At 39.7% G+C, this 26,776-nt stretch overlaps 1 protein-coding gene across 10 annotated transcripts in view; it reads left to right on the top strand.

Moving 5' to 3' along the window:
* The first annotated feature begins 13,895 nt into the window (after positions 1-13,895).
* myt1la (myelin transcription factor 1-like, a) overlaps positions 13,896-26,776 on the top strand; it is a 78,389-nt gene continuing 65,508 nt past the window's right edge. For 8 of the 10 annotated variants that reach the window (XM_017682522.2, XM_017682483.2, XM_017682506.2 and 5 more), the window contains exon 1: positions 14,486-14,748. The gene's annotated coding sequence lies outside the window, so the exon portion shown is untranslated. Of the gene's footprint in view, positions 14,270-14,485; positions 14,749-15,178; positions 15,329-26,776 lie in introns of those variants that run through there. The other 2 variants (XM_017682469.2, XM_037537907.1) reach the window with 2 other exon arrangements.

Below are 26,776 nucleotides of genomic sequence, written 5' to 3'. Positions count from 1 at the left end.
ATGCTGCTGTACTATTTTGACATTTGCTATAGTACTATGCTGATTTGGATGCAAAAGCGGAGAAGCCAGGACAGGTAGTTGCTAACACATTTTAAAAAGTGTTGAGACTCAAACTAGAACCACAAGATCAAGAGTCATAACTGTGGAACAAAACCATTGCAGTGGATGAGACAGACATAAAAAAAGGACAGAGAGAAAGAGAATCCATGTGCTGATGTCACTCTGGGCATGCAGTGTGAGTAATGTGGATTATTTCTGGACTGAGCTGCCAGAGCACTGTTGTCTGCTGGCAAGGAACTGCAAACGCAGTGAGACCTGAGAACACAAACACAGTAGTGGTAGCAGTAAAAGTATTTTAAATGACATAAGGTAACATAACCAGTGGTGCATTCATGAATTTCTTTGTAAAATCTTATCTGCACAATCTCAAAGAGGTGTTGTGTAAGTGGTAGGCCTGTGGAATTTGAGAAGAACAGAAATACCTTGAAAGAAGTGCAAAGCTATGTAACTATTATCCATTCAAAACTTGCAGAACACAACCTGGTTATGCTGCTAGTTAAGTAAATAAAATTCTGAAGTAGGTAATTTGTAGGTAATTTCTGACACTTTCTTTCTTTCCTAATATGTCAGTCTGGACTTGGTAGGTGTGTTGTGGTTCTTGCCTTTATGTTGTGCTACATAATATCACTAGCAGGAATGGTGGTTTGCATTTCAAACCTATTAAAACTGTTCTGCATTCCTTATTCCTATTTAAACCATAAAGTCTGCGTGTTCAGTTGAAGTATTCATATTGCAAATGCACTGTGTCTGATAGAAGTGTAATAAGCTGTAGTTTATATACTGTAGCATGAAGTATAGCGAGGTGTTTCTAGGGTGGAGGCTGGACTGGAGGTGGGACTAACTCACCTTTCCCCCCCAACCCTGCCTCCTCTGGGGAATCAGGGTGGAGGTGATTGGCAGGGGGCTGCGGTTGGGTCTGAAGCCTGCTGGGAAGAACCCTCCTTTCATCTCGTCCAAGGCCAAATGCATATGCATCAGACGCCTCCTCAACAACCTTCCCCAACAGCAGTTCCCTACTGTGATTTGCCTTCAGGTTTAAAATGAGGCTCCAGGCAAAAACAGCAGAAGGGAGGGTGGGGCTGAGTTTAGAGAGATCAGTAGGTGTGTGGAAACAGCAGTTCATGGTTTCAGAGCATATGAAATTGCAGCATATGTTCTTGTCCACGTTGACTGAAGGAGGTGACCTCAATGGGGCTCTGGAAGGGTGCTTTGGCCCCAAACATTGCTGGTTTTGTGCTTTGCAGCTACAAAGACCTGTAAAACACTTTACTCACCGTGGTAGATGAGAGCAAAAGGATGCTCAATCACATATATTGAGTCAACAGTTTATTAAGTACACCTGCATTCACTGACCATTTTATCAGAAACACCTGCCATATAGGTACACTTTACACATAGGTTCCAATTACTGATCTGTTTCTGCAGTTCGCCTCCCTATAACCCATCCTTCAGTGGGAAGTTACCACCAAGGGACTACCACTGACCAGATCTTGTGGGTGATGGAGCATTTCCAGCAGAGCAGTGAGATCATCATTGTACTGGCCACTTAGGAAGGGCTACAGGATGAGTTATAGTGCCTAACAGTACACCTATAAGGTGATCCAACAATGTAGATGTGTCTAATAAAGTGCCCAATTAGTATATATATACTCTGTTATGAATACAGTCCTTTTTCCCAGGTTCTGTACTTTACAATTACAACAGCACCATCAAAAGTCAAGTTAAATGTCTGTCAGCAAGGAGATGTTTGCATGCTCAAGCTTCTCTCATTTTCTCACACCCTTCTCTCGCCTCTCTCCTCTGCCACCCCTCATTCTTCTCACCTATCTGCTAGGCCTGGAAGGCAGAGAAAGAAAGAGAGAGAGTGAGAGAGAGTGACTGAGATAAGTCTTTTGCCTATGGTCTCTTCCACAGTACAGCAGACGTGTCACTGCAGATTTGTCCTTCACACTCGTGTCCAGCAGACAGATGTATAGAAGAATATTCACCACTGCAAATGTTTCAGTGGAGAGGCATCCTGGGGTCTTTAGGCTGTTCTGATTGAGATTTCACTTGTCACTGTGCTGTACAATAGCAATGATCAACATGCAAAAACACTGTACTTGAGTGAAAGTACATACAATGGGGCAAAAAAGTATTTAGTCAGCCACTGATTGTGCAAGTTCTCCTACTTAGAAAGACGAGAGAGGTCTGTAATTTTCATCATAGGTACACTTCAACTATGAGAGACAAAATGAGAAAAAAAATCCAGGAAATCACATTGTAGGATTTTTAAAGAATTTATTTGTAAATTATGGTGGAAAATAAGTATTTTCACCCACAAACAAGCAAGATTTCTGGCTCTCACAGACCTTTAACTTCTTTAAGAAGCTCTTCGGTCTTCCACTCGTTACCTGTATTAATTACCTGTTTGACCTCATTATCTGTATAAAAGACACCTGTCCACAGCCTCAAACAGTCAGACTCCAAACTTAACCATGGTCAAGACCAAAGAGTTGTCATAGGACAGCAGGAAGAAAATTGTAGACCTGCACCAGGCTGAGAAGAGTGAATCTACAATAGGCAAGCAGGTTGGTGTGAATAAATCAACTGTGGGAGCAATTGTAAGAAAATGGAAGCCATACAAGACCATTGATAATCTCCCTTGATCTGGGGCCCCATGCAAGATCTCATCCTGTGGGGTCAAAATGATCAGAGAACGGTGAGCAAAAACCCCAGAACTACACGCAGGGACCTGATGAATGACCTGCAGAGAGCTGGGACCAAAGTAACAAAGGCTACCATCAGTAACACACTATGCCGAGAGGGACTCAAATCCTGCAGTGCCAGGCGTGTCCCCCTGCTTAAGTGTCCAGGCCTCTCTGAAGTTTGCCAGAGAGCATATGGATGATCCAGAAGAGGATTGGGAGAATATCATGTGGTCAGATGAAACCAAAATAGAACTCTTTGGTAAAAACTCAACTCGTCGTGTTTGGAGGAAGAATAATGCTGAGTTGCATCCCAAGAACACCATACCTGCTGTGAAGCATGGGGGTGGAAACATCATGCTTTGGGGCTGTTTTTCTGCAAAGAGGACAGGACGACTGATCTATGTTAAGGGAAGAATGAACGGGGCCATGTTTTGTGAGATTGTAGCCCAAAACCTCCTTCCATCAGTAAGAGCACCGAAGATGGAACGTGGCTGGGTCTTCCAGCATGTCATGATTCCAAACACACCGCTCGGGCAACGAAGGAGTGGCTCCGTAAAAAGCACGTCAAGGTCCTGGAGTGGCCTAGTGGTCTCCAGACCTCGACCCCATAGAAAATTTGTGGAGGGAATTGAAGCAACAGCCCCAAAACATCACTGCTCTAGAGGAGATCTGCAGGAGGAATGGGCCAAAATACCAGCTACAGTATGTGCAAACCTGGTGAAGACTTACAGGAAACGTTTGACCTCTGTCATTGCCAACAAAGGTTATGTTACAAAGTATTGAGTTGAACTGTTGTTGAGCAAATACTTATTTTCCACCATAATTTACAAATAAATTCTTTAAAAATCCTACACTGTGATTTCCTGGATTTTTTTTGTCTCTCATAGTTGAAGTGTACCTATGATGAAAATTACAGACCTCTCTCATCTTTCTAAGTAGGAGAACTTGCACAATCAGTGGCTGACTAAATACTTTTTTACCCCACTGTATGTCCTTTGTGAAACATTACTTGAGTGATAGCAGAAGGCCTATATTTCTATTTGTACTTGAGTTAAAATAGAAATGTACTTGCTTTTACATGAAGTAATGGCACTTTTATATACATTTATATATTTTTTATATACACACACACACACACACACACACACACACACACATATATATATATATATATATATATATATATATATATATATATATTTTTTTTTTTTTTTTTTTTTTTTTTTTCCCTAACCAGTCTTAAAGGCACAAAAACAAACAGTTTAACTCATTCTTAAATATGAAGAGAGTTTGAAAAAACTGGTAATGTAAAAATGAATTCTGGTATATAAAATCATCAATAATGTTATAAGAACTGACTTTGACGATGTATACATTTTTAATCACCCTCAATTTGTCCTGAAAGGCAATCGGTATTGGCCCCAAAAGCACTGATAGGTCCATCTCTAGAACAAACTGTACAGTTATCACATCTGGACTCATTTACATAAAATCCACTTGAGAAAAATACATTTACTCCTTGATCTCACCATATAGATAATAACACATGATCAGAGGCTTTATGACAGATGTCAATGAATTTTTACATCTTAAAGGCTGTGAATATAATGTTTACTGTCTGTAGAGGTTCACACCTATGATTTAATGCCTTAAATGGCCAGTATCGATGGGCCAAGATTTATTATACAATTGTATAACCTAAGAATAGTCCCTGTAGTCACAGAATAATAAGCCTGGGATTTTAAAGGGTTAATGTGAGCCAACATTCAAGGAGCTGCTGGACAGTATAGGACTTTCACTTTTTCCACCCCGACTGCAGGATAGATTAATGTATCATTATATACATGTTAATGTTTATCAATGTATATGTATATCCACTGGGTCTTCTGGTGTTAGCTGAGTTAGCTAGCTAGTAAATAAAGTGACTCTGTCTGTTGAAAGTGTGTGTGTGTGTGTGTGTGTGTGTGTGTGTGTGTGTGTGTGTGTGTGTGTGTGTGTATTTGTGTGTTTCTACCTCATATTAATTCAGGGGCAGGGTTCAGCAAATAGGTCAGTTAGCTGAAGTGTCTATGGTAAGCCATTTTAGCTTTTTTTTTAATTCTTGATAGTAGAAATGGGGGTCATTTCAGTTATTATGGAGCTTCCTACCAGTTACCATGAGCAAAAAAAGAAGAAAACATATTAACATATATTTTTCATTTAAATATGTTTTTGTTTGGCTGGTGTATCAAAAAATACCAGATTAAAAATTATTTTTATAATTATTTTGCCTTTGCATGGTCCTGCTTTTTGATTGTTCTGGTTATTTTGACTTTTTAGCTCTGTAACTAAAAGTATTTTTGTTTGTCATTTTGCTAGACATTGCTGATTGTGATAGAGATCACTTAATCTTGCGCTGTTTATGTCTAGGTCGAAGTGCTTGATGTTGATAAAATGTGCTGTACAGCTGTTTAGGCATGTGTTTGATATGTGTTGTATGCACCTCATGCACCTGTCTTATAATTCACACTCACTTAAGTTTAGCAGACTGATGGTTCTCCACAGGTATCATTGAATGGAGGATCTTGCATAAATAACAGTTATTAAAACAATTACTAATAAAAACTTGAACATAGTAAAGAAATTAAAAAGTGTAATTCTTACTCTTAAGAATAAAAACTAGTATAGTATAGTACAGTATAGTACAGTATATTGTAGTATTGTATAGTAAGATCTATAGTATAGCATAGTATAGTATAGTAAGAACTATAGTATAGTATAGTATAGTATAGTATAGTATAGTATAGGATAGGATAGGATAGTATAGTAAGAACTATAGTATAGAAAGATCTCTAGTATAGTATAGTATAGTAAGAAGTATAGTATAGTATAGTATAGTATAGTATAGTATAGTATAGTATAGTATAGTATAGTACAGTAAGAACTACATTTTTACACTGGACCATGAAAATGGTCACTTTGTCCTTAGCTCCTCCCCGTCTGTCTCTGCAGGTCTGTGCAGTGTTTTTTTCTACTCGTTGGCCAATAACTGCCTGATTGGGTGGCATTACTGAAATTATCCAATTAGACACATTGCATTAGGGTGCATCTACACACACATACACACACACACACCGTGCTGTGCATCCTGAGCAAGTCTCTTCCTCTACACATTTACACCTCACGTCAACCCTTTTGCACGCACACACACACATACACACATTCACCTCTCAGCACTGGCTGTCTTTCAGCTGAGCGGTATGCTATCAGTATCTGGCTTGCTCCTCAGCCATATGGCTCATGAATGGGTCTGCATGACACGGCCACCCCAGGAGTGACTGGCGGTCATTGGAGTTAGAGTGGCAGCTGTCAGAGAAATGGAAAACGGATGCAGGTGGAGTGTAGAGTTTGCTTTGTCTCTTTATCTATATCAGGGGTCAGCAACATGCAGATCTAGGACCACATGCAGCTCTTTTACTGCCCTGCTAGTTTCTCCACAGCAGAATTAGATTTTTAGGTAACAATAAAATAATCCACCTTTGCAGTACAATAAAGCTCTGCTGATCATTCTAACACAGTTAAAAAATGGTCTTAAATGCTGGAATTATATGTATAACTGCTTATTCACACTTTAACCCTGAAGACTGAAGCACAGACTGCTGGTCACACAGCAATGCAGAAAACAGTCTTGCCTAGCCAGTAGCTAGTGAAAAGACAAAGAGAATTTAAGGGAAACTTTGATAATTTGGAGATAAATGGACATATCTGCATTTATAATCAGTCCAGCTGGGTACTGCTGATACATTTAATCCGCAACAAGAAACTGTAAAATACTAAAAAGTTGCAAAGCTGAAGTCTCACTCATCAGCTTCTTGTTTGAATTTTCCAGTTCCATCTTAAAGGTGCTGTAACGAGGAGTGATGAGGCGGACGCATGAGCTGAGAAAAGCGAGATTTATTCTAGGTAAATCCAGGGTCATGGTCATAATGGTCCAGGTTCAAATAGACAACACAGAGAGCAGGAGGGACAGACATGACGAAAAAGCACAGGTTACACAAACAACTGGGGCTGAAAAATCAAAAACCATACATCAAACACATACAGCACGCTCAAACAAAGATCAACACAAACCAGGGCAAACACAGGGCTTATATATCACAGGGATGACGAGGGACAGGTGGTAAACAGGTGGAAATAATCAGGGGCGGAGTTGCAAAACAAGGGGGCAGGACATCAAAGAATCAAAACAAAGAGGCACGTAGACTACCAGACAGTAAACAGAATAGCACATGGTGGAGTGGGAGGAGCCAATCGTGACAGGTACAGCAATTAGCAAAATCGTTAGCTGCACTCCAAAACCAAAAAGCTGGCAAATGACAAACTACATTATGACATACTGAGGGGTGGCACGGTGGCGTGGTAGGTAGCGCTGTCGCCTCACAGCGAGGAGGGCCTGGGTTCGATTCCCCGGCCGGGTGACCGGGGTCCTCTCTGTGTGGAGTTTGCATGTTCTCCCCGTGTCTGCGTGGGTTTCCTCCGGGTTCTCCAGTTTCCTCCCACAGTCCAAAGATGTGCAGTCAGGCCAATTGGAGATACTAAATTGCCCCTAGGTGTGACTGTCTGTCTGTCTGCCCTGCGATGGACTGGCGACCTGTCCAGGGTGTATCCTGCCTTCCACCCAAAGACTTCTGGGATAGGCTCCAGCACCCCCCCACGACCCTGATGGAGAAGCAGCTTAGAAAATGGATGACATACTGTATTTACATTACTTTAATAAAATGGACATGTTGTGGCTCCCAAGGTGGGAAAAATGTATCTAACATTTGGGTTGCCCACTTCTGGTCTATGTTTGTTGATTTTGTTTGTTGTTTGTTGATTTTCTGAAAATGAGTCCACATTCCTGCACGGAGAATACATTTATGCACCTTTTAATGCACGACTGTTGTTCACTAACCACATTATATACTTTCTGCTTTATTCTTTTCCAATATCTAAGCTCAATGAAAATAATATACTAAAATGCCATATTTGAAGGGGAATCCCACCAATTTTTCAAAGTTTCTGCATAATTCACTTGTTGAGATTCAAGGTGGTTTGATGTGAAGTGGTTCATTATAACGATATTACTGATGTGGATTTCTTTACAGTGGTGGTTTCAGGAAAATGTGTATTTTAACTGAAACTCCTTCTCCAAAACAATCAGAAACTACATATAAGCTCTACTGTGAAAAAGGGTTGAAAAAGGTGAAGAACAACACAATAAGATGTCACGGTGTTACTTTTAATACATGTTTAAGACAATAGGGCCCAAAATGTGTTAAAAATAGATAACACAAAAGCATGTTGTTAATTAACACATCATTTAAAAAAGTGTATCTGTTGTTGTAACAAAATGTGTAGCATTATAGGAGAGCAACATTCTTTTGAAAAATTTCTTTTGGTCCATTTATCAGGAAATGTTCACACTATATGAAGAGTAGCTATGTAACAAAATTTATAAAGCAAAGAAAAAATTACAAGTTTCAGATGTGACAGCAAAGTTATGTATATATGTAATACAATCCATCTTCTGTTCTACCAAATGTACCTCATGTGCCACATCAGTTTGACGTCTTTATTTCCCTGAAATGTTCTTTCATATTCTCTCTCTCTCTCTCTCTCTCTCTCTCTCTCTCTCTCTCTCTCTCTCTCTCTCTCTCTCTCGCTCTCTCACTCTCTCTCTCTCTCTCGCTCTCTCTCTCTCTCTCTCTCTCTCTCTCTCTCTCTCGCTCTCTCTCTCTCTCTCTCTCTCTCTCTCTCTCTCTCTCTCTCGCTCTCTCGCTCTGCCTTTAACCTCTATAGCAGCTACTTGTTGATATTGAAGTGTGAGCAAGAAATGTGTCTTTCTCACTCTCTCTCTTTCTCTCTCTAGATTCCTCTATTTAAGGGTCTCTTTCACTGTCTCTCTCTCACCCTCTCTCTTTTTCTCTCCCTGTTCATCTCTCTCTCCTTCTCTCTCTCACACTTTCTCTTGCTCTCTCTCTCTCACTTTCTCGCTCTCTCTCTCTTTCTCTCTCTCTGTCTCTCTCTCTCTCACTTTCTCTCTCTCTCTCTTTCTCTCTCTCTGTCTCTCTCTCTCACCTTCTCTCATCTTCCCCCTGTGCATTCAGTCTCTTCATGAAGGAAGGCTATTTCTTCATATTAAGGTATATCAACACAGATGTAAGAATTTTGGCTTTCTCCCCCACCCTCACTCTCTCTCTCTCTCCCTCTATCTCTCTCTCTCTCTCTCTCTCTCTCTCTCTCTCTCTCTCTCTCTCTCTCTCCCTCTATCTCTCTCTCTCTCTCTCTCTCTCTCTCTGTGAGATACATTATTCAAGCCTGGCGCTTTAAGTAGGTCATGCCGCCATAGCCTTCAAATGAGCCCAGACTGGGAATGCGCACACACACACACACACACACACACACACACAGAAAAGCACACTGTGCTTTCCACCTCGTTCTTTCACGCTAATCTCTAATTCAGCGGTTATATGAGGTTCCATAGTTGTATAGCAGTATAGCAGGGAGATTGTGGAGATTTGTATTTGTGTGTGTGTGTGTGTGTGTGCATGTGTGTGTGTGCGTGTGTGTGTGTTGTGGGGGTGGAATGACCATTTGCAGCTAATTTAGGAGCCGGATTTACTACAGGGAGACTGCAGTCAAAACACAGAGAAACTGGAGAGAGTGCAAAGTGATATTCTCGCACTCGCTCACTCACTATCTCTCACTATCTCTCTCTCTGCCTCTCTTTCCCTCTCTGTGTGTCTGCTCTCTTCTCCTCAAGAGACCTTTGTTAGCACGGCTGCACTGAGGAGCCGCCTTCTCCCTGCCTTTGTGTACTGTATGTGTGCTGATACCTTTACCAGCACACACAGTCACTAAAGGAGAGAACATCTTCACCCATATATAAAACACTTTGCATTCATCATAGATATCGCTGCTGTCAGAACAAAACCTCCATTTGTATCATTTGTACATTTTTGACATAATTTGAAAAAATAATATCTGTTGCCCTTTACATTGTTTGTAAATTTCATGATGAATGGAGCAAAAGAAACAGCCCAAAATTACTTAGAAAAAATTCTGGTTCCACTGACTAACATTAAAAGTAAAGTATGATTTTTTTGTCCTCCTTTAAAGTTATCATGTGGTATCATCATAGCATGTGCTTTGTGAACATTCAACACTGAATTACCCTAAAAATGGCAAAATTATATCACATCATACATGTAAAGATACAACAGGAACAATACTCACTCTACGTGTTTTTGCAGTGTCTGAATGTGGGGTCACACAATATGCAAAGGTCCAAAGGTCTGCAGAGTATTATTATGGAATTTGTCCCTTCTTTGCTATAGTAACAGTGGCTACTCTTCTGAGAAGGCTTTACTCTAGATATTGCAGAATTGCTGTGAGGATTTGATTGCATTCAGCCACAACCACAACAGTGAGGTCAGGTACTGATGTTGGATAATTAGTTTTGGATCAAAAATGCCATTCCAACTCACCCCAGAGGTACTGTATGGAACGCCACCACTTCATGGAACGCCCATGGATTTTGTACTACTCTAGCTGATGCTTGGCTTTGGGCAAGGTGACCAGCTCATACACAGCTGCTTCAGAGTATCCCATTCTGTTGGTCAGTGCTTTTTATACAGTGTGTGCACAGGTGAATCACTCAGTCAGAACTGGGTGCACATATACAGTTGACTATATATTGCTGGTCCTCACAATGTAGGTTAGCTCCACGCTTCTCAGGTTTTACTATAAAACCAGCACATGCCTTAAAAATGTACCACAACAAAAACACACATGGACCAGGAATGCTGAGAGTAATCCTATCACTGTAAAATGCCATCAGAAACCCAAAGCCAGTGACAGCTGTGTGGGGCAACCATCCCAGCGCCTCGCCCAGTCTCTCTCTCTCACTCTCTCTCTCTCTCTCTCTCTCTCTCTCTCTCTCTCTCTCTCTCTCTCTCTCTCTCTCTCTGTTTCTCCCCTCAGTGAGTGCTGTGCCTGAGAAACGCTCCCTTTCCTCTCCTCCATCAGCATTGCTCCAGCAGGCCATCTGTCAGCGCTAATGGATGCACGCTCATTTGCATGGCTGATGAGCGCTCCTCGTTTGGCAGGGCTCGAGCAGAAGGTCGCATTCTGACGCGTCGGAGAAGGAGAAATTTTGGCAGGGAGAGAAGAGAGAGACACAAAGACCTGTAGATAGGGTTGTAAGAGAGAGAGAGAGAGAGAGAGACTCTCAGTCTCTGTGCTCCTATATGTGCATGTGAAACATCAAGTAAAATACATATACACTCATATTAAATATTTTCGCTTTTTTATTTAGTCTTTGCAAAGAGAGAGGGAGTGCATGTATACATTTAAATGGTTATGTAATTGATTTAAAAAATATTGTTGTCTATTTTTTACATATCATCACTGTCCAAAAAAACAAGTATCTCTAAAATAGTACATTTATAGGAGAAACGCTCTTATTTTGTAATGTAAGTTAACATAAAGAGGTTTTATTACAAGCAATTTTAGAGGATTTCTATTTGTCCAATCATCATGAAATTTTCACACACCATAAATGACAGCTGGATGTAGAAAAATAAAAATGAAAAAAATGGACATACATGGACAGTGGCAAAATGTAAAATTTATGTGTACTGCATATTTAACTTATTTGTTTATGTGCAATTATATGCAGTGCAGGATCAACAAAGTTCTATCTATATATCTACCTAGCTGTCTAGCTAGCTATTTCCATTCTTTTATTTCTGTGGAAATGAAAACATTCACAGGTTTCTGTCCATCCTTCCAGTATGAGAATGCTATGGGTCTGAAAGGATGTGTAGCTGCCAAGAAGTCATTACAGAGAAAAAGAAACAGAAAAAAGAAGAAAATGCTAGAACTTCAAATGTGTGAAATAAATTGCAGATTTCTGAAACACTGAAGCCTCATGGTAAGAGACCTATAAAAGACAAAGAGATCCCCTGAAAATCTTTATAATTAATAATCCTTGCCTTTTTTGACTGAAAATAAAATAAATTAAAGGAGGTCTATGACATATGTGCAGTGCTGTATGGCAGTATGAACTTGCTTATTGAGGTTTTGGTTATTGAGGTTATTTCAGGTGAAGGTATAGCAGTATTCAACTAAATATAGAAAAAAAATATATAAAGATGTGTGAGAATGTATGCACCATCTCTGAAAGTAAATCAGCCCCTATGAGGCTCCTCCAGCCTATCAGTCTGCATTTGTCTTCTTCACCAGTGAAGACATGTCTGCCCCCCAATACACACACACACACACACACACACACACACATACACACACACGCCGCTGCCTCAGCTCTTTCCTCATGCCTGTGTGTGTCTCCTCCAGTCTCTTCTCCTCTCAGCCTCCCCAAGCTATCTCCTTTAATTACTGCTTATGGCTCCCTGTGCCACCCCCACCCCCCTAAATCCCTGCTCTCTGAGGCTGAGGCTGCTCTTTGTGCCTGTCGCCTCCATCACTGGTGTGTTGCCTCCAGCCTCTGATCTCAGAGCAGTGTGGCATTTCTCATTTTCTCATTTGGGATATGGTGAAAATAAAGATTTTAGAGCGGAGCTGATCTCAGACCAAACCTTATGGGTGCTGTCACAGCCCCTGCAGCCCCTGCAGAATAACACTGAGAGTGGGGAGGATAAGGGAAAGTGCCAGACAGGCTTGCAGGCTTCTCTAAACGGCAGACTTTGATGCTGAGGCTGTGAAAGAGCTTTGAGAGTGGTGTGATTGCTCTGTGTGTGCATGTGGCGTCTATCGATCGGTCTGTTTTCCAGAGAAGTGACAAGAAGGTTGTTCATGGCACACACAAATGGCGTCTTCTCCAGTCATTCTCCAGCGTAAACACAAAACAGTTTTGGAAAGCCTCATAGAGTTTCTTAATCATTATTGCCACAGTTGTACCACATATCCTGGACAGTGGTTACCATTTGATTTAAAATGCTAATGTGTATTACTGCATGCAACAGTCCTTGGCTATCAGACTCCTGCATATTATGGTTTTTGTCTAATGAGTGTCTGCATCCATGCGGGTAATTTCCGTACGAGTGTGTTTTACAGTGGACCCTCTTGAGCATTGCCAGTAAGGTAGAGTACCCTCCACACATGTCCTCGATGCTAGGCGGCTTTTTTAGCCAGTCTCCCTTTCCATTAATTAGCCTCTCCATTTTCTGCTGGCTACTCTGACATTTCCCCGCTACTAATTCACTGATTAAGCCTATTAATGTGATTAGAGAGGCATTTCTAAGACAGCTGCCATTATATACAGTATGCAAACGAGAGGCAGCTCAGTTGCCCCCACCATTCATCTGTTGTTCAAACAGCATAGGTAGAAAGGTGAGAACACAATAAAAGAGCTGTTTGTCTTTCTTAAACTGCCTTGTTTAGTCGCTACCCTTGCTGAATCTTCCTCCGCTGTGCAGCTCAGCACCAGTGTGTTTAGCACCAAGAGCTGTACATTCAGTCTTGGTTTTCAGCTCTAGGAGCTTCTACAAGACCCTTTAAATTCACAACCACAAGATACACTCTATCTAGATTTGTCTGGATATTATGCTGCATTTATAGACATGTAAAATGATTACAGATAGTACTACACATTTTGGCCTGCTTTTTTGGGAGATTTCAGCACTCAGAGCTGCCCACTATTTGTTACATTTCATACACATTTTTAACACCATGTGCTGTCCAATGTTTGTTACATTTCAGAACTGGGAACTGTCCACTGTTTGTTACATTTCAGCACCAGGAACTGTCCACTGCCTACATTTCCCAAATACACAGTAGTATTAGATCTAAAATAGAAATGATTCTAAAAAATAACCTAGAGAAAGCACCATACATTAGCATTTTGGCCTATATTTCATTGCAACAGGAAAACTTTGTTCTCTTTTGGGGATTACATCAAATCGTGAGCTGACAGTGACAGCATGCGCTGAAAGCAGAGATTGTCCTCATGTAATGTGGGACTGAATTAATTTTCCATGAGGTATGTTTTGCATCCCTTTAATTCATATTCCATACCAAGCATGCACTGTCTTTCTCTTTCTCCCTCTCTGTCTCTCTCTCTATCTCTCTCTCTCTCTCTCTCTCTCTCTCTCTCTCTCTCTCACACACACACACACACACACACACACACATACACACACACACACAGACACACACACACACCGAGTCTGCTGCACACGATACTGCACTCACATGGCTCTGTACACTCTGTGGTCTAAGGGGAGAGCTATGCAGGGAGTGACTAAGAACGGACAGTCTACAGCACAAAAATAACATAGAGGAGAGAGATAGAGATAGAGAGAGAGAGAGAGAGAGAGAGAGAGTGCAACAGAAAGAGAAACTGAAATACATTCCCCTTGTTTCTCACAGGCCAGGAAATGGACGCTTCAGTGTAAGCTTCGCCAGTTTCTCTCATTCTGTCCCCGTCTCTTTGCATAGCGGCTGGCTGGCTGCTGTCTGCTGGAGAGAGGAAGACGGTAAGTCTGGCTCTGCCTGCTTCATCCTCCACACTTTTGCTCTGCTGCTGCAGTCTCTGTCTCTCCGTCTCTCTCTCTCTCTCTCTCTCCTACCTCGTACATCCCTCCCTCCCTCTCTCCATCTCTCACTCCCCTCCTTCCTGTCTGTCTGCCTCTCTCACTCTCCCTCCCTCCCTCCTTCTCTCTCTCTCTCTCTCTCTCCTCTAGAGCGGCTGCAGCTCGCCCCGCTCCTCCACTCCCTCTCCCTCTCCATCTCTCCAAGTGCTAGCGGATAATAATACAGACAGAGAGCTCAAACAAAGAAAGATTGATAGAACGAGGGAAGAGAGGTGCGAACGAGTGAACAGTGCAAAAAGAAAAGGAGAGAAAAGAAAGAAAGAGACGGTGGCAGGCAACGGGTAGAGAGAGAGGAGGAGAGAAAGAGAGAGAGAGAGAGAGAGAGAGAGAGAGAGAGAGAAAGACAGAGTGTCGCCATTTCAGTAGGTTTCACTTTGTTTACTTCTTGTTTTGCAGTGTTGGCATTATGTGTTGTGATGACTGGTTTAAAATTATGGAGTGTATGGGTGTCTGTGCATGTGTATATGTGGATGTATGTGTATGTGCTTGTATATATATGTATGTATGTATGCGTGATGATAGAAGGGAGTGTTAGAGACTGCCATACATTGGTGAAGAAATCACTTGTGCATTCCAGCACACTAAACTGTGGAGTAGCCATCTGACAAAGTGATTACGGCCAGTTTTGTGCATTTGTAAGAGTTGTGCTGGACTGGCGACAGCACAGTTGCTCAGTAACTTGACTTTTTTGTCTTTGTCAGCTCTTTCTCAAGCTGAATAAGTAATTTCTTACTAATCTTTGTCATACATTAATTTTGTGTGCTTGTTACATGGCTTGTAAATGCAGCACTCAGGTAACTTTGCATTCTGAGGGGGAACAAGGAAGAATGTGCAGCTGTGAAAGTTTAGCAATTTAAACTTGTGCAAGTCTTTCTGGGAGAACTAGCCTCAGATTTTAAACAAAGGGAGAACTCCACAGATGCTTAAGCGGCGAATAGCAAGGTAAGCCAATAGTGTGTGGAACACCCATTGAGAGTATATACCTATGCAGAGTTTATCATTTATATTTACAAATGTTTATTATGAATAAGCCACAGCAATGTTGCACTTTTAAGTGGAATACACTTCAGCAATGAAATCATAGAAATTACAGTCGAAATGTCTAGAAAACAATGTGAAAGAAGAAGCAATTGGAAGTTGTGAATGTTAAAGCAACTAGTTATTCATAATTCATATGTACAAGCATTAGATGTGTTTATGCAGAGTAGAAGGTTGTTGTAAGCAGGAAAAGTTGCCTTTTGCCGCTGATGTGAAAACAGTCATCCTGTTTGTGTCTCACTGATTAAGAGTAGGTTTTTGGAAGTGTGTCCTGCAGGAGCTGCTGCAGATTCTCCACAGCCATCACTTCAAATACTTCTAAATGAATGATTACATTCTGCATCTACATAATAGACTCATCGCAGCATTTATTCCTCAGTGAATTTAAGATCATGCTTTGATCCCCAGAAGTTGCCATATTGTTCTGCACACCAGAGTTGTGTTAATATGTGGATCTTTTTATAGTTTGTGTCTGTTTTTTACAAAGTTTAAGTCTTTGTCTGAACTTTGACGCATCTGTAAAAGTTTAAGGGCTTTTTTCTGATGGCCATGTATTGCATCTCACAATGGACAGACTGGAAATTTCTTTCAGGGGCAGCAACACAGAGGCATCATTAGGTTTACAGTGAAATGGTTAAAGTCTGACTTTGGAGTTTGGGGCTAACCATTACATATGATGTATGATTATGTATGATTTCTAGTATGAGATGGATTGTGAATTTTGAAACGGAAGGTTTCGTATGAAGCTCATTATGAATTTTTTGAGGCAAAACATTTCACTTTGAAAATGAGGCAGGGCACAGTGTGAATCTTAAGGTAGAATGTATGTGATATGGCATAGATTGTGATAGTAGTAAAAGACATTCTGAGACAGAACGTCACAGCTGAGAATGAATTTTGCAGCTGATAATGAAATCTGAGGTAGAGCATTCAACATAAAGCCAATTACATTTTTATATTAAGAATACTTAATGGAAGTTTTAGGGTGGAAGGTTTACTCATGAAGTGATTATTTAGTATGAAGGTTGAGGTAGAAAGTATTTTGAGGTACTTTTAGACTAGAACTTTCATGAGGCAGGTTTAGTGTAAGGCTAGTTAAGGAATTTTAAGACAGAATATTTCATATGAGCCTGACAGTGAATGTTGAGGTAGAAGTTTCAGTATTGAGCCATTTGTGAAATCTAAGGCAGAATATTTAATGAGGCAAACTACAGTAGATGTGTAAGGTGTTTTGGTTTTAGAAATTTTAGTATGGAACTCAGTATGAACCTTGAGACAGGCTATTTTATATATGGCTGATTATGAATTCTGAGGCACAAGATGTAATATAAAACAGACTGTCAATATTGAAGTTTGAATTTTCAGGTTTTAATAAGGAGCTGAGACCACATTTAATTTAGTACTAATCATTAATGTTGAGGTTGCACATGTCTTATAAGACTCAATATGAGTACAGAGTTTAGAATAATGCTGAATTTTAATGCAGAAGATATGAGGCAGACTGACTCCTGAAGTAGATATGTCAGTATGGAGTTAATTTTGAATGTTTATGTAGAAAATTTAATACATTTTAGCATGGAGCATATGACCTTTTAGATTTAATACTGTGACTGATTATGAATCTGGCTCAAAATATTTAAGTATTAATTTTGAGCTAGAAGGTATTTTTAGGCTTAAGTTTTAGTATGTAGATCTCTGCCCTACATGCTGTAGACTGGGTTTCAATCCCTCATCAGGGCAAACACCCTACACTATACCTATGAGTCCTTGGGCAAGATTCCTAACACTACTCTCACCTACCTCTGTAAAAATGATCAAATTGTAAGTCGCTCTGGATAAGAGCATCTGCCAAATGCCATTAACGTGATGTAAATGAGGCAGAAGATTGAATTTGAGGCTGATAATGAATTTTGATGTGGCATGCCTAATCAGAGACTGATAAGCTTATTCTTACAAAAGTGAGAAGGTTTAAAAAGACTGTGAATTTTGAGGCAGAATATTTCAATGGAGGTGGTGAATTTTGAGGTAGAAGTTTCAGTTTAGAGCTGATTATGAATTTTGAGCAGGAACATTTAATATAAGTCTGATGATGAGTTTGGAGGCAGCAGGTTTAGAATGAGGCTGATTATGTGTTCTTATGAGCAGATCTGAATGATGTGTCTGAGAGCTCCATGACCCCAGAGGGTTTCCCTGCCTCAGACAGCCAGGCTCAGTGAGTCATTAATAAGATAGCTGGCTGAGGGAGAGAGAGAGTAAGAAAGGGAGAGAGAGAGAGAGAGAGAGAGAGAGAGACCCTGCCTGTTTCACAATGTTACAAGCTTAATGAACACCCCCACCCTCACCCCAACACACATACGCCCGCGCACACACGCATGTATGCACACACACTGTCTGATGTGCGGCAATGGCTTGGATAAAAATAGCCTCTTTGGTGAAGGCGGCTTGGGGAGGAACAATAGCAAGTGGATGGCTTTTCAGCTGTGCATAATGTACATGCATGACATAATTATCTCACTGAATATGTGACCTGTTGTGTCCACACTTTATCCTATAAAGAATTCAAATGGGTCTTACCCTATGTCATTTCAATTATCACAATACATTTAATGCAAACACGCTCTGCCACATTTTAATAAAATTTTAGGTCAGAATTGTTTGCATTTCCGTTGAGATTCACTACATACACTAGAATATGCAGAGGTAGAACAATACCCCTCAGTGATTTTGAATTGCATATGAGCTGCAGCGTTCCCTCTGCTAGTTTTCCAGGAGAGAAAGCCACCTCCTGCAGTAAACTCTGATTTCTTTGGTGATGCTCTGTCAATCCATTAAAGGCTTTCCATTGCTAAGGCCTTAAAGACTCCATTTGAAATCATGACACCAATGGGACAATCTTACTGCAGTCAAAGTCTTGTCTTTTAACTAGGTGTAGTCTATGTTCATTTATCATTAATGAATTGTTCTCCAACAAATGCCTTGCTTCACAGCAGTTATACAGTCTAAGACTGCAAATTTAAGGGCATCTGTGACCATTTATGTACAGCATAATAGATAGGGAGGTGATGATGGTTATGGTTTTGTTCGCAATTACTGTAATTGTATGTTTCATTAATAATTATTTAATGTCAGGCTAATGTACCGTAGGCGACTTAGCTCTTTGCATCCACAAGAAAGAATAGATGCAAATATTTTTGCCTGTTCTTGTCTCAGACTGCGGCTGAGCACAAGCCAAGTTTAATGTGTTGAATTTGTCACTTTTATAATATAAGTGTGCCTGATACATCTGGCCAAGTCAGAAAGCAATAACAGGAGACTTCACAGAATAGAAGACCAGGGAAAGATTTTAAGAATATCAAGACTAACTCTTTCTTTCTTTCTTTCCCATTTGGCATTCAATAATGCAAAATTATACTGCAATTCTGAGGGAGAAGTAAAGGAGTACTATGGCCAACTTCAAATTTATACAATTTTCCTCTTACCTCAGATTTAGTCTGTCAGCCAAGATGTATTATTGTCCAGTTTCTTTAGTTTAGAACTGGATCTGCAAGGCTAAATTTGCTAGCAAACACTAGAACACAAAGGTCACCCTAATAGCCCAAACCCTTCTCATAAAAATATTTCACCAACTATTCTCTCAACTTGCTCAAACTGCATCCAGTTCTTCATTTAGGTCACACAGTCACGTCAATGTGGTTTAGGACACAGCATTCTAGATCCAACTCCTAAGCAGGTCTGAAAATATTGTGCTGTTTAAAAAGACTAGCCATAGTGTTCAGCTACACAGTGAATTTTTATGTATTTTTTATAGCTCACAGTGAATCATACTGTACACTATACCACATCAGCAGGTCTTAATAAAGACCTGAGTACAGTTTGAGCAGGTTGTGAGAACTTTTGGTGATGCATTTTATATAAATGAGTTTATTAGTAATGTTTGCATCACAGCTCCAGTTCTAAACAATTTGGACCTCAAATTGGCTGACTGACTGAAAGTGAAAGTAAAAAATTCAGCAAATTTGCAGTTTTTGCTAAATATTCATTTAAAGCCGAGGCCTTACACAGGAATTCACTGCATTTCTATTGACAATCAAACTAGCATATTCTGACTAACTACATAGTGGACTAAGATATGTCTGCTCTACTCTATTTCTGCTAAAAGCTGTAGAAATAGAGGAACAGAAGCACCATATGGTAGGACTGTGGATTTAAGTTAGTGCTGAAGAACAAAAAGAACAAAACAGAATGGAAAAAAACAGATGGAGCAGCTATCTAGGGCTTTTGTTTTTTTTAAGGCCATGGTTTTTTCTACACTGCGTGAGTACAGCATGGTTATCTTGTATGAAGGCCACAGTCACTCAGACGATGCTGTACTCCTGTTGCGTTTCCATGGGAAGCCCTCATCTACGTATATGACACACTGCTGCTGTGACCTAGATGAAGAGAAGGAGAGAGAGACAGAGAGATGGAGTGAACGAGAAAGCAAGAGAGAATGTAGCGAAGAAAAAGATGGCCCTGGCTGTATCCCAGCAGGCTTGCACAGTAAACAATTTCAGCCTTGCCGTTCACCCTCAGTAAACAGCTGGAAATCAGCAGAGGCCTCAACTGGGTCATCTTCTAATGGCAAATATTGAACACAATGGAGCTGTGCAGCACTACCTCACCAGATTCATCAGTTCTCCCTGAATAGATGACACTGCTGCTGAAAACTGTGTTGTTGAAGACTTTGGGGGAGGGGAGGTTATGAAGAGTTGCCATTAACCCTGTAATGTAAGCAAACATGAACATAAACACAAACATATTAGTTTCATAGGAAATAATTTATAGTAGTTACTGAAGAGAAAGTCTTAAAGGAATTGTTCAGTTTATTATCTGTCTGCTGCATCTGTAGCATACAGTCGATTACAACAGGGAATACTTTCCTTGTACCTAGAAAAGAACAGAGAAAAAAAAATCACACTTATAATAGAAGGCAGTGGGTCGGTGCTATTATAAAAGTATTTTGAGTCAGTGGGTTTTCTGTACTATTACTAAATATAGGAAAACCTGTTCTGATTTATTGTCTGTGGTAATTGTACATGATTGCAATTGTAACTAGAAAGGGAAAGTTCATGAAGAAAGTTCATTTTAACATTTTAACGAACTTAACTGACTTTTTGAAGCCAATGTAAAGTTCGTTAAAATGTTAAAATGGTTGAAAACTGTTCATAGTTGTTAAAATGTTCCCAAATGTTGTTAAGCAGAAGCTGCAGTATCCATGATGGATGGTAATTGGTTGCTAGGTGCTACTGTTTGACTGTATTTAAGTGCTACCTTAAAGAGAGTTCCAACTGAAATTCCATGCCACCTTAATTTTAATGCTATGTTAATTGAAGTTCCACCTTAAATTCTTTGCCACCTTTAATTTAGTGCTATGTAATTGTCGTTCCATCTTAAGTTTAGTGCCACCTTAAAAACAGTTCCATTTTAAATTCACTGCCACCTTAAAAGAAATTCTACCTTAAATTCTGTACCACCTTAGGTTTATTGCTATGCCAAAGTTCCACCTTGAATTCAGTGCTAACATAAATGCAGCTCCACCTTAATTTCAATTTTAATTTTATTTCAATGTTAATTGAAGTTCCACCTTAAATTCTGTGTCATGTTAATTTTAGTGCTACTTTAAAGAGAGTTCCACCTTAAATTCTGTGCCTACTTAAAGTTAGTGCTATGTTAATAGCAGTTCCATCTTAAATGTAATGCTATGTTAAATGAAGTTCCACCTTAAATTTTGTGATATGTTAATAGCAGTTCCACCTCATATTTAATGCTATGTCAATTAAGGTTCCACCTTATATTTGGTAATATGTTAATAGCAGTTTCACCTTAAATTTAATGCTATGTTAATTGAAGTTCCAACTTAAATTTAGTGATATGTTAATAGCAATTCCACCTTAAATTTAATTCTATGATAATTGATGTTCCACCTTAAATTCTGTGCCATATTAAATTTAGTGTTATGTTCATTGAAGTTCTACCTTAATTTCTGTTCCAAATTGAATTTAGTCACATGTTGATAGCAGTTCCACCTTAAATGTATTGCTATGTTAATTGAAGTTCCACTTTAAATTTAGTGCTATGTTAACTGAAGTTCCACCTTAAATTTAGTCATATATTAATGGCAGTTTCACTTTAAATTTAATGCTGTGTTAAGTGAAGTTCCACCTTAAATTTATTGATAATGTTTGCTGTCTGGTGTCGACCATAGGAGGATGGGTTCCCCTTCTGAGTCTTGGTTCCTCTCAAGGTTTCTTCCTCTTTTAGGGAGTTTTTCCTTGCCACCGTCGCCGCTGGCTTGCTCATGGGGGCTCGGACCCGGATTTTCTTTCTTCTTTTCTCTTCTCTCTGTAATACTGATTGTTCTGTAAAGCTGCTTTGTGACAACACCTGTTGTAAAAAGCGCTATATAAATAAATTTTGCTTGCTTGCTTGCATATGTTAATAACAGTTCCACCTTAAATTTAATGCTATGTTAATTGAAATTCCACCTTAGATTTAGTGCTATATTAATTGAAATTCTACATTAAATTTTGTGATATGTTAATAGCAGTTCCACCTTAAATTTAATGTTATGTTAATTGAAATTCCACCTTAAAGTTTGTGCCATCTTAAGTTTAATGCTATGTTAATTGAAGTTCCACCACAGTGCTACCCAAGTGTAATTCCACTTTATTCCGCCAGTTCCACCTTAACAAAATCATTATGTGTGCTGATATTGCTGAGCATTAGGCTGGGAGCATGTGAGACATTGTGCTCCGTGTGTGAGTTTGTATGTGTTGTGTGAGTGAGGAGCCCATTGTGACATCATGTGTGGCATGCTGCCAACATTCCGCTCATTAATTCCCTAAGAGGAAAAATATTGACTTTGAACACTAATTTTCCAGAAACTGTACATCGGCTCGCTTAGAAAAGCACAAGCACATTCCATGGGTATAGGATCTACGATCCTGCAAAGGTTCGTGGTTCTGGCTTGAAAACTGTACGAAGAGCATTTACTTTTTTGAGTATAGAATAATAATAATAATAAGATTACGAAGATTACGAAGATTATCTATGGTATTTGCTGCAGATGAGACAGATAGAAAAACATTGAATAATTAAAATCCCCTGCTTATTACATAATAACGCCTATCATTTAATAACTACAATCATTTAAATGCAAACTGGCTAAGCTAGTCTTAGGTTTTAGAAGTGTGTAATAACCTTTTAGGATAATAATAATAATAATAATAATAATAATAATAATAACATAAGTGCAATTTAATGGATTAAAGGGGAATTCCACCAATGTTTCACCATGCATTAATCAGTCGAGATGTAAACAAAGTCAATTAGAGTGATTAGACATGAAACCTACTAAGTCAAATTTTTTACAGTATAGGTGATAAGAACCAGGGGGCAAAATGTGTGCCAAGTGGCCAATGAACCTACACTTGATTTCTGAGATTTTTTTATATAAAATTGATGATGGTAAAATAGTGGTAAATCTGGAAAAACTATTTCTTTGGGTACTATTCTCAAAACTATTTCAGCACAAATTGGCAGACATCAGGCAGCATATTCATAAATATTCCCAAAGTTATTTTATGTAAGTTAGCTTTCAGTGGAATTCAGCTCTGTAGGACAGTTCAGACTCCATGAGTTTCTATAGAGCTGAGCCTTTCATATCAGGTCACTCTAAAGTATTTTGTTTACATCTTTTCCATTTCAATATGCAAAAATATTATAAGAAGTTAAATAATTGGTGGAATTCACCTTTAACAACTACATATAGACCTGCCAATCTAGACACATTTTGTGTAGCAGGTTCACATTTCGACATTAAAGTACATAAAAGGCTGGTGACACCTGTGAGTTCAGTTGTGTATGTGTAGAACTCAAACCTAACAGTCAGCAACATCTAACCTTCTGAAAAACAAAAGAAGTGTTCAATCAGTCATAGCATAGGGTTTATTCCCCACAAATGTGTAATGTCAATAATTTCAAGAGACTGCAAAATGACAGCAACAGCCCCCCCCTGAATTCATGTTGGGCCTGTTCTTACTACACCATGCGACTACAGTACATTTCCATGCAGCACACAGCAACAGTTCGAACAGGAAGCATGTGTGTTTGTGCAGTAACCCAGTTAGACATCTCAGCAGGTGCATTAAAAGCACAATTCTTCTTCAAGACCATCTGATGATGGTGATTCAATCCTACCTGAGAGAAGCTCTCTCCACCTGAGCTTGTGTAAGGCGCAGTAGGCTGCTGTGCTGTTGTTTAGTGAATTTGAAAACGGGCAAATGAGAGGAGGCGAAAAGAGCACTATCATCATCATCCTGCTCTTTGAATGAGAAAAGGCCTCTTTGTGAGACAGGGCATTTTTCCTAATTACTAATCTCAGGTGATTATATGAGCCCTGCTCTGCACAGCTCTGCAGGTTTCTCTCCCCTAGCTGCGCTCCACATATGACGGAAGGAAAAAGGCTATAGAGTACATTAGTGAGCCTAAATTGGAATGAGCGGGTATTTGAGAGACGGGTTGTTTTTGTAATAGTGTATTTCCAGAATAAAGATGGTATTTGAGCTGGCTAGGAATATGATGGAGTGAATGTGACTGATTTGTCCAGAAGATCTCAGAGAGCTGAAAGTACCATGAAGGAGTTTATTTAGTTTTATTTATTTAGTTTGAAGGACATTTATTTGTATCTACTTTAGTCAGGATATTAGGCATGTTTAACTGCATTATTTACTTGGATAAGGATAAGCCGTACATTTATTTTGGTCATAGTGCTGTTCACCAGGTGCCAGGAAGGTCTCTGTGGAGTGTACAATAGAAGAACCTCTAAAGGACCTTTCAATGGTTTGACTCATTAAAGAACCATTTTTGGAAAGGAATGTGCAGGTGTGAAGGACCATTTTAACACTCACCTTACTTTACCTTATGTCTAAGGGCTTGTTATTTACTTGTTAAAGGGGCACTTCAGCAAAAATGAAAAATGTAACCATTACTACGTGTTGTAAACATGCCTACTCACCTCCTACAGTGGTGCCGCAGAAGTCTCTAGAGTGACATTTTCCAGTTTAACGACAAGAAAAACCTCCTTTTAATGATGTATTTTGAAGGTGGGAGGAACGTTAGAAAAATTACAAGCCCCTTGGGGCGGATTCTTGAGGGCAAACCGTTGGAATTGTTTTGTTTTTTTTCACTGCCTTCCCGAAAATACAGAATGAAAAAAAAGGTGAATTCTGTCAAACTGATGAGGCTGAGTTATGCAATGCCACTCTACAGACTATCATGCAGCAAGACAAATAACATATTACGTGGTAGTTTTAACCCAAAATGCTAAAATGTAAAATCTGCGATATACCACGACTATGACCGCCTCACAACAACTGAACTCTGTATTTCGGAGCACCGAGTGTACTGATGAAGTAAAAACCTGTTTTTGTATAAACTGAGGGTCTGAAAACTAAGAACTAGGCTGGTCAGCTAGCTAATGGGATAAACGATAGCAAACAGTTACTATAAACACCTCCATCATTAATATCACAGGCTTCAAATAATTCCTCATTATATGATTACCGAAAAACAGCAGTATAAAATTCGAAAGAATGTCACCTGAAAGGCTTGCACTCTTCAAATGTTTCAGTCAGCAGCATCAAACCCAGGCTGAATCCCAAACGGCTCCATACTCCCTAGCTAGCTAGCTAAATAGTGCACTGTGTAACATTATGTTTAGAAAATGTAGCCTCTGCTGTCAAATAGTGAGCTGCTTGTCGAGTATGATGTGGATGAATCCCAAATGACAATTCTTAGCGATATTTAAATTCCTACATAATGCACTATGTAGGGAGCAGGGAGCCGTTTGAGATTCAGCCCCAGTGTGAGAGACGTGGCGAAGATTCACGGTGGTAATTTGATATCTTTTTTCAGTATTTGTGCCCACACTTTGCTTTAGTACAGCCTCCAATTTTTTTTCAGGAGACTCTATAGGAATGTTTCTCCGCACCTCTAAAGTTCAGTCTTAGAAGCTGGTTGCATTTTCTGCTTCTCACAATAAAAGTAATCATGAACACTTTCAGTGATGTTGAAGTCTGGACTCTGGGGTGGTCAATCCATTGTTCTAAGGACTCCAGCAGCTACTTTGTTTGATTTTTTTCTTTTTTGTCTATTCTGTTTTCTCAGTAATAACTTGTTGAATAGCTACACATTCTTTCAGACTCATTGCAGTGAGTTTTCTTATCACAAAAAATGTACAGCTGATCTGAAGAAATCCACAGGTGTTTCTTTCCATCCTTCAACATCTGTGGATTTTTTCATATTTAAGGCAAGAGTGGAGCTTGATTTTCTCCTCTCTCTCAAAGTAGAACGCTTTAAGTGCTGTTTATCTGATGGTGAGAGATTTGCTGGTCTACCAGTCTTGCACGGTTATTATGAGTCTCATCTTCTCTTCCCTTGTTCAATCATTTCTTCAACCTCAGTTTTGGAAAAACTTTGTTTTCCTTTGACTTTGCTCCTTCCTTATACAAGTGGACTATTTTACATGTAATGTTCTCAGAAATATCGTCTAAATAATTTGTACATAATGGCTGTTTTGACTGAAACATCAACTGGAAATGACCACAAATGAATGGTGATCTCTGACTTACTGACTTAGAACCAATTAGCAGCCTTTGTTTTTAGAGCATCATTTCTGGCCCTTGACTTTCAGTCCTATCTTACAAAAAGACTTAACTCAGAGCATGAGGCCAAGTTTATTTGGCCCTTCAATTGTCTACATGAAGAAACCCTTCATCTTCTAAGTTATGTAACAGCAGCTTCAAACAGAGTTCGCATGAAGATTTGATAAGGAAGCACACTCACAGCAACCAGCTAGGAGAGCATTTCACTCAATGGCATATTATGAGTAAAACTCTCATGCAGACACACATACATGACTGACACTCACACACGCAGACAGTAAGAAATGATCAGCCTGTAAATTAAGGAGCTGGCTCCAGGGTTTCTTTCCAGACAATGTTTAGGAGTGTCGGACAGGCAGGCTCACAAAATGAGTCATGAAGTGGGAGAGCTGTTATTTTTACCACACATACACATAGTCACACAAACCCACTATGCCTCACACAGGCCACTATACAATTGGCTCACTGGAGACATATCTGCAATGGGCGATATGAGGCAACACCTCCATTAGAGTCCAGTGCAGGCCCTGGAGCACAGTGACTCAGCTAAAACACACTGCTAATTATTCATTAAAGCCGAATGCCCCTACAGAACACGGCGACGTGCAAGCATCAGAACATATTCCCCTATCGCACATGTAGGCATGTA

Source organism: Pygocentrus nattereri, chromosome 4 (genome assembly GCF_015220715.1).
Source record: "Pygocentrus nattereri isolate fPygNat1 chromosome 4, fPygNat1.pri, whole genome shotgun sequence".
Lineage (NCBI taxonomy): Eukaryota > Metazoa > Chordata > Actinopteri > Characiformes > Serrasalmidae > Pygocentrus > Pygocentrus nattereri.
This window is presented reverse-complemented; position numbering and strand designations above follow the sequence as displayed.